The sequence below is a fragment of the Dasypus novemcinctus genome, chromosome 17, assembly GCF_030445035.2.
Source record: "Dasypus novemcinctus isolate mDasNov1 chromosome 17, mDasNov1.1.hap2, whole genome shotgun sequence".
Taxonomy (NCBI): Eukaryota; Metazoa; Chordata; class Mammalia; order Cingulata; family Dasypodidae; genus Dasypus; species Dasypus novemcinctus.
In genome coordinates this window covers 60,820,318-60,832,790 of record NC_080689.1, presented here as the reverse complement: position 1 = coordinate 60,832,790, position 12,473 = coordinate 60,820,318, and the positions used below count along the sequence as shown (strand labels likewise).

Below are 12,473 nucleotides of genomic sequence, written 5' to 3'. Positions count from 1 at the left end.
TCCAGTGGGTGGGGGATGGTCAAGGGACGATGTAGACGTACCTCCTGGTTCACCCACAGTGCTGAGTTTTGTGCTCTTTTTGCCCTGAAAGTCTCTGCCAGTGGAAGGAACTACTGCTCTTCAGAATATGCCTGCTTAGATTCACCAGCCAGATAAAAGGGCTGTAGACATGAGCTTCATAGCCCGTTCCATGGTTTGGGGTGTCCCCAGCCTGCTGCCATTTCTCTGAGCCCCTCCCTGGCAGGCCAGAGCTTGGCTTGTTGCTCTTCTGGCCTGAAGAATAAATAGGGTCAGGCCGAGGAATCTGGAACACACACCCAATCCCCAGAGCCTTTCCCTTGGGGATGACACCCTGGTAAGAGGAAGGGGTTGAACTGTAAACTTGATGGACCTGGTTTAAAATTGCAGCTGCCCACCTCAGGGTCCTGGGACTCACTCACTCTCCACCCTTAGCAGGTTTCCCTGAACACGCTTTATTCTTAAACTAGAGCTGCAGGCCCGGCCCATCTCACAGCCCAGGGGGCATTGTGACCTCCAGCAGGGAGGCTCTAGGACTGACACTCTGACGCAGAGGCTCTTTCTCAGGATCCAGGGACCCCGTGCTGGGGTGTGGGGTGGTGGCAGCCCCACAGGGTGTGAGCTTGCTGTGGGCAGGACCCGTGAAGCAGCTTTGCTCCTGTTTGTTCATTTGCTCCATCCTTCCTTCCGACAGGCTTGCAGAACTCCTCTTCTGTGGGTTCCCCGCCCCCGCCATCCTCCTCCATTTCTGGGTGCTGTGCTCCCAGCTGGACTACCTGGCTGTGTGATGCCACAATGCCCCAGGTGCCCCTCTCGTCTCAGGTGCTCCTCCTTCTTCTCCAGAATCCCTGTGTGATAAGCACGGCCGTTGTTCTCACCCACAGGACAGACAGGGAGACTGAGGGGGCAGGAGCACGGAGCACACACTTGTCCTGGACACTGGCTTCTCCCGCAGGGACGGGACCCGCGACAGTGGTTTCTGTGGCTCCAAGATGAGGAGGCGTGTTGAGGCAACACTGGTGTTGGCGGTGGTGGCCGTGCTCTCCCCCCTCGTGGCTCTCCTTGTTGTGGGCGAGCCCCTCGCGCATCTGAATCCCAATGGCTCTTCCTCCTCGTCCTGCACAAAGCCCTCTGGGGACCCCGAATGCACCCAGAGGGTCACTCCACCTCCACCCCAGGTCTGGGCCAGATGCTTCCTGGGAGCAGACAGAGGCCGCCATCCAAGGGGGAGGCTCCTCTCCAGAACCAAAGCTCATGAGGGAAGACCCTGAGAGGGGCTTGGAGCCAACTCCCTCCTTCTGGAATCCAACCGCTAGGGGGTGTGTGCACCCTGTCCCCAGGCCCCAGGTGAGAGGTGGTGTTGACCCAGGAGTGGGGTCTTTCAGTTCAACAACCTCGGGCAGATCCCTCATTCCAGGGGTTTCAGTTCCATCTGGGAGATACCACCTGGCCACCACCTGTGGAACCAGACAGTGAGTAGCCACGGTGGAGGGAGGGAGGGCCGGAAGGGAGCCGGTGTTGGGAGGCTCAGAACCCAGGACAAGCCTCTCCCCTGCCATCCCCAGGCCCCTCAGTGGGTCTGGCCTCTTTAGAGGAGGGCATAATCCATTTTTTTTCAATGTAGGTATATTGAGTGTAATGTGCATCACAAAGTGCACCTATAGTGCACAACCTGTTTTGATACGTGTACACCCATGAAACCATCACCACAGTCAAGATGCTGAACACATTCACCACCTGCCCTCCCCCCCACCAAAGTTTTTAACCCTTTGTAATCCCTCTACTCCATTTTTCATTCTCCCCAAGCAACTGCGGCTCTACTTTCTGTCTCTGTGGATTAGTTTGCATTTTCTCCTTATAGACATAGAAGGGATCGACTGGACATACTCCCTTTTTCTCCTCTGGCTTCTTCCACTCAGCATAATTATCCTGAGTTCCACCCTTGCCATGGCGTGCACAGTAGTTCATTCCTTTTTATTGCTGAGCTGGGTTCCATTTTATGGCTACGCCACGACTTACCCACTTAGCTGTTGATGGGATTTGGGTTGTTTCCAGTTTTTTATTTCAAATCTGCTCTGTCTAGTTAAAAAATGGGTTTGTCATCTTGTTGAATATGGAGAATTCTTTATGTATTCTAGATACAAGTCCTTTATCAAATGTGTGATTTGCAAATATCTTCTCTCAGTCTGCTCGCCTTGCCCAAATTCATGAAGATATTCTCCCGTTTTCTTCCAGAAATTTTAAAGGTTAGGGCAATGATTCATTTTGAGTTATTGTTTGTATAAAGGTGTGAGGTGTGAAGTTTACTTTTTTTAAAAAAGATTTATTTATTCCATTTATTTATTCCTCCCCCCCCCCAGTTGTCTGTTCTCTGTGTCCATTCACTGCATGTTCTTCTGAGACCACATCTATCCTTATCAGCGGTACCGAGAATCTGTCTTTCTTTTTCTTGTGTCATCTTCTTGTGTCAGCTCTCCTTGTTGTAGTGCCACTCCAGGGCAGGCTGCACTTTCTTTCATGCTGAGTGGTTCTCCTTACAGGGCACACTCCTTGAGCTTGGTGCTCCTCTGCATGGCACGGCACTCCTTGCGCGCATGAGCACTGCGCATGTGCCAGCTCCACATGGGTCAAGGGGGCCCAGGGTTTGAACCACGGACTTCCTGTGTGGTAGGTGGTCACCCTATCTGTTGGGCCAAGGCCGCTTCCCTGAAGTTTATTTTTATTTGTTGGATATTACTATTCAGTTGTTCCAGGGCCATCTGTTGAAAGGATTATGCTTTCTCCACTGAATTGCCTTTGCTTCTTTGTTGAAGATCAACCTGGACTTCCTTTCCGTTCTTCTCACACCTCCAAAGGCCAGGTGGTCTCCCACTTCCCCTAGCCAGGGCTTGAGGAATAGGGCAGGGGTCCTGAGGGTGGATGGAACCAGGCGGTGACCATGGATGTGTGAAATTGAGTCCTTGCTCATGAGGAGAGCCAAGGGTGATGGCAAGACCAGGGGCCGTGGCAGGTGGGCTTGCTGGGAAAGACCCTGCAGAGGAAAGAGCTGCAGTTTCCTTGAACGGCCCTGCCGGCCAAGATCTCTCACTCAGGGCTCTCATATCCCTAAATTGCTCTGAAGGGGCTCTTGTCTTCTGTTTTCTGTAGGGGTGCCCAACCCTTTCAGAGGCGATTTCAGCTCAGAGGCCCCGTGTGACCTGAAGGTTAGCACACCTCCATCATAGCACTGCGGATTGAACAGGGGCCTTCTGCTAGGAGCACCCATTTTGTTCCTATTGTATTTCCCCCCCTGAATTTGTAATCAGAAAATTTGTTTGTGGTTTACATGGTTTTCAGGAGTAACAATGATAGGTCAAGAGGATCAATGGTAGTTGTAAAAATATAGCTCAGGACTAAACATGGGCCTTATTCACATCTTCTTTTCTCTACGACTCTTCTATTGGTGAAATTTCTGTGGAATTAAACTTCAACAGCTCTAAGTTATATAATGAGTTATTTTCAAGTTCAGTTACAACAGCAAAAGCATCCAAGTCTCACCAGCATGACTTTTGGTGTGTGTGGGGGTAACTAGTTTACAGTAAGCAACAATTTCAATGCTTTGGATCCCTTAGTTCAGGTGTGATGGCTAATTAGATCTTTGGCTATTGCTTGGTCCAGGGTCAGGGAGGTGACAGGCCACTGGGGGTGCTCTCAGGGCCATGGTGTAGGCATCTCCCCATGGAAATCTTTAGAACACGCTGGTTGATCTCTATGCTTCCCCATGAAATGGGCCTCTTTGCCTGACCTCTGCATTTCCTCCCCTGAAGATTCCCACCATTTTGGCCCACTGGCCGAGATAAAGAAGCTCTCCAGCTGTTTAAAGAGCATTCTAGCATCTGGGCTGTGGAGATGCAGATGCTGAAGTACAAGGTGGACAATGTCTGTTCTCAGATCCAGATGCTCAGCAGCCACATGGAAAACACCAGTGCTGACATCCAGATGGTCAAAGGAGTTCTAGAAGATGCTGGCACCTGCCATATCCAGACCCAGATGTTAAGTAATTCCTTGGAGGGGGCTGATGCTGAGATCGAGGGCCTAAAGAGAGCTCTGGAGAATGCAAACCCATTGAATTCCCAGACCCAAGATTTCTTACAAAGCAGTTCAGAAAACACCAGGGTTGTACCCCACATGTGAAGCCAAGGCCTAGAAAATGCCAAGGCTGAAATTCAGGTGTTAAAGGCAGGTTTACACTTTGCAAATATGAGTTTACAGAATGCCAGTGTTCAGACCCACCTTTTGAAAGGCAACCTGGGGAGTGGCAGTGTTTTAAGGACCCAGCACCAGGTGTTAAGCAGCAGTTTGGAAGGGCCCAAATACGAGATCCAGAGGCTCTGAGGAGGTCTGGGAAATGCAAGTGCTTTCAATTCCCAGACCCAGAACTTTATAAAAGGCAGTGTAGACAACAGCACTTTTGAGATCCAGTTATTAAGAGGTCGTTTGGACAGGGCTGGTGAAGTGATTCAGTTGTTAAAAAAGAATTGGAAACTGCCATTGCCCAGACCCAAAAGGCAAAGGGCGGGATGGAGCAGACAAAAGTTGAGCTCCCAGGAATAAGAGCAGTATTGCAAAATGCCAGGGGAGTTAGAGACCCTAACACAAGGAATGAAGGGTGCTGCCTTAAATTCCCAGACCCACATGTGTGAAAACAGACTTCAGAAGGCACAGGCTGAGATCCAGAGGCTACAAGTTAATGTGAGCAATAGCAACTCACTAAGTGTGAAAATCCAGGAGCAGCAGAGCAGCCTGGAGACCCTCCGTGCAGCCTGTGCTTCACAGGAGCAGCTACAAAGGAACCAAAGTAAGTGGTAGGGAGGGTCCACCCTGGGGAGGGCAGAGTTGCTGGGATGTTTCTGCCCATTTAGCCTCAAGCATGTGTCCCCTCTGGGAGAGAGCAAGGGTGGTAGAGAGAGGACAAATCAAATAAACATGGCTCTTTTGTGCCCAGGCGGTAGCGCAGAAGACATGAGAAACTATGTCCCTGCTCTCAGGTGGCTTATAATCTCTCCACAAAATATCTCCTTTTGCAAACCAGATTTTTGTGATGAAGGCATGTGGTAATGGTAGAGTGTACTTGTAGGGCCAGACAACCTGTTTGTGACTTCCAGCTATCACAAACGGTGTGAACCTGAACAAGTTGCTTACCTTCTCTGAGCTTCACCTGCAAAATGGGGGCAATAGGATTTGCTTCACAGGGAGGATCAAATGAATCTACACAGGTAACGCACTTAACCTTGTAGCCAGCATTCAAGCATGTGTCTGACACTTTCATGAACATCTACCACGTGTCAGGGGTTAAAGATGAATAAGACATGATGCCTGCTCTTGAGAAGGTTACAAGATGCAAGATTGAGACAGACCTGTAAGCAAAGTCATATAGATTGGTGAAAGAGGTGTTAAGTTAGAAGCAAGTATTGGGAACTGAGATGGGGGAGGCAAAAAGAAAGGGGAGAAGGGATCTTTTGTGGAAGCGGGGAAGGAAATCTATTATCTTTCTATCTACTCATCTATGTAATCTGTCTATGCAAGTTTCAAAAAGCAAAACCCTTCCTGCATGAACTCACTCTGACATTTTATATTCTATTCTTTAAAAAAAGAGCAAAGCTTGTCAAAACTGATAAACCAAATTTATGACCCACTAATGGGTTGGTGATTGCAATTTGAAAAACCCTGGGCTAGAGGGGTGGCCAGGGCTGGAGAGACATGGGCTAGATTGGAAGGCCTCTGAGTGAGTTTGGCTTTCATCCTCCAGAAAATGAGGAGCCACTGAAGGTTTTTAAGGAGAACCCTGAGGTTCTGACTTGGGTGACTTAACGGAGGGGTCCCCAACTGAGGAATAAAGGAGGAAGAGGAGCAGCAAGATTTGGACATGCTGGCTGTGGTGCTTTGGGGGACAACCAAGTGGATGTCGCCTGCAGGCTGTCTGGAGTTGAGGAGAGAGGCCAGGGCTGCAGGCATAGGCTTGGGTGCCCCGGGTATGTTGATTCTGGTTGCAGCAGTCGGAGTGGGTGGTTTCCATGAGACAAAACACAGAAGAGGGCTGAGGGTGGGGTCAGGAATCAAGCTTCAGGGGTCAAGAAGGGAAAGACGTGTGTGTGAACCAACTGAGGACAAGGGAATTGGGAGATGTGCATGTGGGAAAGCCAAAAGAGGAGAGAATTTCCAGATGGGAGTGGTCAGTTCTGGCACATGCCAGAGAGGCCATGTAAAATAATCGAAAAGCATCCACCGAGGCTAGGCAATTAATAAGTCATTGGAATGAAATTTCGGTGGAAGCAGATCATGGTTGTCGGGCGTGAATCGCTCAGGTGTATGAGTCTGTCAAGGAACATAGCTGAGAGGGAAGGTGAGAAGGGGGGAGGAGTAAAAATCAAATCAGCCATTCCTCCATTACAACATCTATCTGTTAATTATAGACAGTGTGGCAAATATTAAAAAATTGCAAGATGAGAAAACAAGCATCAGTATTGCCATGAAAATTTGCCTGCTTTCCAGCAGAACCACTTGCTAATATTTTGGTGTACTTGAGAGTGAGTTTCTAGATTCAGATAGGCTTCACCTGAGGTTCAAGGAAGGGGAACAGGAAAGAGGTGGAGGCTGAAGATAGGGAGGAGAGTCAAATGCACGTTGCATGACTGGCCTTGAAGGAGGTTGGGATGGTACTTGAATCTCTGAGGCTGGGAGGGGAACAGGTGTGGAAGTTGGTGTCCATGTGCAGATGTGGGAACACGAGACTGCGAGAGCTGCTGTTAACCACATCTGTTTCTGGGTGGCATAGGAGGTCACTTGCTAAGGAGGAGGATGCCTGTAGGGAGCTGGGGGAGAGAAGGGATGGTTGGGAGAAGCTGCTGGAGAGATGGGGGCTGACAAATGAGGACTTGGCAGGCAGTGCCGAGCCCCTGCTCTTTCCCCTGTTTCCAGTCGAGTCTAAGGAATCACTGGCCATGGGGACCAGTGCCTGGAAGTCTTTCCTCCTTCCTGCCTCTCCTCGAGCCCCACTGCTGCCCTCCTGCTTTAGTATAGACTGAGAGGTGCTCCTTCTTGGCTGTGCATTGGAGTCACCCAAGCACATGGCTGGGACTCATGTACAGAGATCTTATGGATTTTGGTCTGGGATTTAGCCTGAGCACCACGAAGTTTTAAAACATGGGCATTCAGGGTGCAGTATCATTACTTTAACTTTTCCTTAAAGGGCCAAATAGTAAAATTAAGACCTGTGGGCCACAGTCTCTGTAATGGCTCCTCAGTGCTGTCCTCTTGCACTGCTGAAGAGAACCAAAGAGCGAAAGAGAATGTGTAAATGAATGGGTGTGGCTGCTCCAGTGACACTGTTTATAAAAAGAGGCTGCTGGTGGGCCCTAATTGGGTTGGGTTTGGATGACTGGTTCTGAGGCCTCAGAGCATAAGAATCACATGCGGCCTTGTTAAAAACAGACTGTTCAGAAACAATTTCAGTAAAAGCAGTTCTGCACTGGGCCTGAGAAGGGGCATTTCTGCAACGTTCCCAGGAGGCGCGATGCTGCTTGTCCAGGGAACACACTTTGAGAACGCCTGGTCCACGCTGTCTGTCTCTTCCTGAGATCTTTGCATTTGGGTTCTGATGGATGTTTCTGGCCCAAACAGGATGGTCTTTTTTTCCTGTTGTGCCTTCACATTGCATCACTTTCAAATATTTACAGTGTAAACCTGAGCCATTGGGTAAAACCCTTCAGGGCCTCCCATTGCTCACAGGGAAAAATCCAAATTCCTTGTTATGTGCATAAGATCTAGTGCTGGATGCCTCTCCAGGCTCCTCTGCCACCCCTTGCATGGGGGCCATAGCCCAGGTTTGCACATCAGCTCCAGCCATGTGGTTTCATGCCTGCCTGCCTTTGTACCTGCCACTTCCCCTGTCTGGAAGGCTTTACTTGGACCTGATCACCTGGAAAATCTTCCTCGGTTTTTTTTTGAAGTTTTAAAAGTGATTTTCTGATTAAAAATTTTAAATTTTCGAGCAGTTGTAGGTTTACAGGAAAATCCTGCAGAAAGTTCAGAGCTTTGCCCATGATTAACGTTCTCCCTTAGTGGGTATATTTGTTACAATCGATGAACCAATATTATTATAATCATATGATTAACTAGAGTCCATAGTTTAGAGTAGGGTTCACTCTTTGTATTGTACAGCTCTTCATTTTCTGGGATAGTCCTGGGTGTGGGCAGCCAGAGTGGATGGAGATCAAGTCAAGGAAGTAAAGGAGTCTCTGGCTGGATGGACAACTTCCTAGACAGATGGTGGGAATTGAGATGGAGAGGACTGTATGGTAGCAGCAGTGAGATGGGAAATAAAGTGATATGATCACAAAACACATGTCTCCGCAGAGAGTTTTTCTGGGTAGCAGAGCTGAGTGTCCCAGAAGTACTGAGCCAGGCGTCTTGAGCTGCCCCTCCCTGGGGAATTGGGTAGTGGGACGGAGACATGGTCTCAGCAGCACTTGCCCTTGGGGAACCAAACCTCAAGGACACGGGCCTCAGTAGCCAGCCGCTGGCGGGCTCAGGAAGGACAGCTCTGGGACATCCGCCATCAGCCCCTGGTTCCCTCTCCTCCCACTTCTGCTCCAGCTCAGCTTCTCTGGCTGCTCCTGCAAGGCTGGAAGTTCTTCAGGGGGAGCTTGCATTACTTTTCTGATGTCAAGAAGTCTTGGAGGAGGCTGAGCAGTTCTGTGTGTCCCAAGGAGCTCACCTGGCATCGGTGTCCTCTGAGGAAGGGCAGGTCAGAGCTGGGGGCTTGGGGTGGTTCTGACAGGGTTGGTGTGTGACAAGGGACTTTGGTGCTTTGACCTTCCTCCTCTAGGGGAGGGCACAGCCCATAACCTTCATGTCTCCTGTCAGGCAGGGAACAATATTGAATTCCTCTGAGCATCTTGCACTGGAGGCGGAAACCTGGACAACAAACCCCACTGTCCTCAATGAGTGGGGGAGATTCCCGGAGGTGGACAGATGCCAGCAGCAGGGCAGGCAGAGGCGGGTGGTGGGGCAGCACCCTGAGAGCGTTAGGGAGCATGCTTTCCCTCAGCCTCTCAGGTCCCTTTGGGCTTCCTCTCCAGTCATCAGGCTTGAAATTTTTTTTATCCCCCCCTTGAGGCTTGCTTACCGTCTGTTCTCTGTGTCCAGTTGCTGTGCATTCTTCTGTGTCTCTGTAATCATTCATTTTAAAATTTATCCCACTCCCCCCATGAGGCTTGCTTGCTGTCTGCTCTCTGTGTCCATTTCCTGTGCATACTTCAGGGTCTCTGTATTCATTTATTTTAAAGTTTATCCTGCCCACCCCCCTTGAGGCTTGCTTGTGGTCTGCTCTCTGTGTCTATTTGCTGCGTGCTTTTCTGTGTTTCTACTTGCCTCCCTTTTTGCTGTGTCACCTTGCTGAGTCGGCTCTCCTTAGGGCTTGCAGGCCAGCAGCTCTCTGTGAGGTACGGGCGAGCCTGCCTTCACAAGGAGTCCCCCGGACATGAACCCAGGGCCTCCCATATGGTAGATGGAAGCTCAACTGATTGAGCCACAGCCACTTCTACAATCTTGACTTTTTTAAATGAAAAAGTTGAATGTTTTATTAGTAGGATAATAAGCAATAGTTACAATATCATATAAAGCTTATGATAACAATGTTACCCTTGAATTACATAATTTTTAGAAGTAGTTTTTATTTTCAGGTCATTTTGTGAATTCTGAATATAATAACTAGATTGTAGCCTAAGTCACAGGGTGCTGTGAAAAAAATACTGTATTATGTTTATGTGCAATTATTTCAAAGTTTATTTTAATAGTATAGCTGCAACATGTAGCTTTTCCATTGATCTTGAAAAAAGTTGCCATTTTAAATCCCTATCTACCACAATTGAAAATAACTATTCTGGATTAAGTTGCTTCAGATTAGTTTCTTTTCATTCCTAAGTAGATTTTACATATTTCTCAAATGCTGCTTCAGTCCATCATTGAACAAGTTCTGAAGGTTTACTCAGTGTCTTCTTGATCACCAACCACCTGGGTACCAAGATTTGTTGACAAGTCCTGGATTTTCTGCAACAACTTCAGAAAGTTCTGTTGATTCTCCTAATAGAGGAGAATAGAGTTTGCTAGTAGCTTTTGCGCTTTCTGAAGCACCCAGCTCATGTTGTTTGTTCACTTTTGCCCCAACTTTGAGAAGACTAGAGAAAACAACATGTCCCTGAGCTTCCTGTGCGAAACTGCCGAGTCCCGCGTTCCAGCACTGTTTTCTGCTGTTATCTGCTCATGCTTGCCTGGGAATTTCCGCACTGAGAACAGAGGAGGCCACTGCACAGCATCCAAGTGGCACCAGTGCCCCCCCCGCATGCCCCTGGTCCACAGGGTGCAGATCAATCTCAATTTTATTGTCCATCAATCCCATGGCCGTGGAGGGCACGTGAGCAGGAGACCTAGGCTTCCTGGGAAGGCCAAGCACTCACATTTGATTTGAGGAGCACCAAGGCCATCAAGGCCCAGGGTGGCCATCTGGTGGGGGTTGGCCTCAGGACGTGTCAAGGTTATTAACAAAAGACCTCACTAGCTCTGGTCATTTCAGTTGACGTGACTGCCCAGCACACAGGGCGCTCCTGACACTGTTCTGTGGGTGTGAAAAAGGCCGTGCTGCTTTGTGAAGCATCCTGAAGCTCTGGCCAGCTGTTGTCCCAGGACAGCACACCTCGTATACAGGGCTGGGACTAGGTAGGGACAGTCACATGATGGGAAGCTGGGCCTCCCCGAAGGTCCCTGGCTGCTCCTTAGACCCTGGACACACCAGGGAAGGAGCAGGGAGGGGTCCAGCTCTGCAGGGACGTGGGCCTCATGGCCCTGCGACCAGTTGGGGATGGCCCAGACTCCTCTCCATACGTCTTGGAGAAGCTTCTCCTCACACCTAGAGTCACACAACCAACTGCCTCCTCTCTACAGATGTTTCTGACCAAGTTCACGAGTGCCCCTCACCATGGGATTGGCCTCACTGACAGGGGCAGGAGGGCTCCTGGCGCTGGGTGGACGGGACGCCTTTCAATGCTGCCTCGAGCCAAAGGTGAGTCCATCTGCTGGACACACACCTCAGGCCTGGCTGGAGTTGCGTGTGTGTCCTTGCCCAGTAAGTGTTAGTGCTGTGTGTGTCACAGAGGCACGGAGCCTTGCCTGGGCCCCTCCAGAGGACGTCAGGACAGGACAGGGCCTGGGGCTGCAGAGGGTCCTCCTGTTCTCTCCTTTAACACCCCCTTCCTACACCTGCTCAGGCCTTGTTGCAAGGCGCCCTATCTGAAAGGGATCTGAGTGCGAGTTCTGGGATGGAAGTTGAAAGGTCCCTACCCTCTCCTTTCCCCAACTTGCTGCTTCACAGACACCCTCCCCATCCTTGGATCATCAGTGACTCAGGATGTCCTCAGCAGACTCAGGCCTGCAGGGCATCGCAGCTCTGTCCCTGTTCTGGGGCTGCAAGGGGACTGGGGAGCTGTGTCACTTTAGTTCCATGTGCCCCAGCAGGGACAAGGGCCACTGCCTGTATCTAGCTGAATAACGTCCCTCTGTTTCCAGGTTTTTGAGCAGAGACCAGCTGGACAACTGGACAATGGGAATGGGCACACGGACGACTGTCCATACTCAACAGATGTGCAATGACATATACTGTGATGCCACCTACCAGTGGGTCTGCAAGAAATCCGTGGGCCACGATATGGCCTGAGTGCAGAGCAGAGCTGAGGGGTCCCTCCCGGCGGCCAGCTCTGGGCCTCCTCCTTGCTGCCTGTGAGCCTCTGGCCTCTGCTTGCTCTCTGGGGCTTCCACTTGGCCTCCTGGGTGTCCTGCCTTGAACTGTTGTTTAACCCTTTGGAGGCAGGATAGAATAGGGACCTAAGGAGGAAGGGGCAGAAAAGCCTAATAAGCCTGGCAAGAGAAACTGAGGCACTGGCCTGCTGGCTAGCATGAATGTGCTGAGCACAGGGGCAAATTAGGAAGGGGCAGCTAACAAGCACACACCCTGCAGCTTACAGCACACACCCAGCGGCTCTGTGATCTGGAGGCAACCTCATTACATGGCGGAAAAGAGGGACAGGGCGAGGGGGGCAGCACCCCCACCCCACCCACTTTCAGGTTACCTCACGCCTCATGGACAGTGACCAGAGGGTGATCACCAGTGGTCAGCACACCCTGCAGAGTTCGGGGACAGTAGCCAGAAGCCAATCACCCCCCCACCAGCATCCCCTAACCCAGCCCCTATCCCGCTAAGGGAATCGGATCTCCCAGTAGAGTTCCCCTGCTGTGTCTCAAGTATGCCAATCAGGGCACCCCCTCGAGTCCTGAACCCCTGTATATCAGGGGACCCCAGGGCAGAACTTTGCATTTCCCCCCTTCTGTGCATCCCTGCAGGTGCACTTTCCTTCTCTTGCTTC

The 12,473-nt window shown here is 50.4% G+C and overlaps 1 pseudogene; it reads left to right on the top strand.

The window, feature by feature from the left end:
* The first annotated feature begins 1,010 nt into the window (after positions 1–1,010).
* On the top strand, positions 1,011–11,767 carry LOC111763623 (C-type lectin domain family 4 member F-like; annotated as a pseudogene).
* The last annotated feature ends 706 nt before the right edge of the window (positions 11,768–12,473 follow it).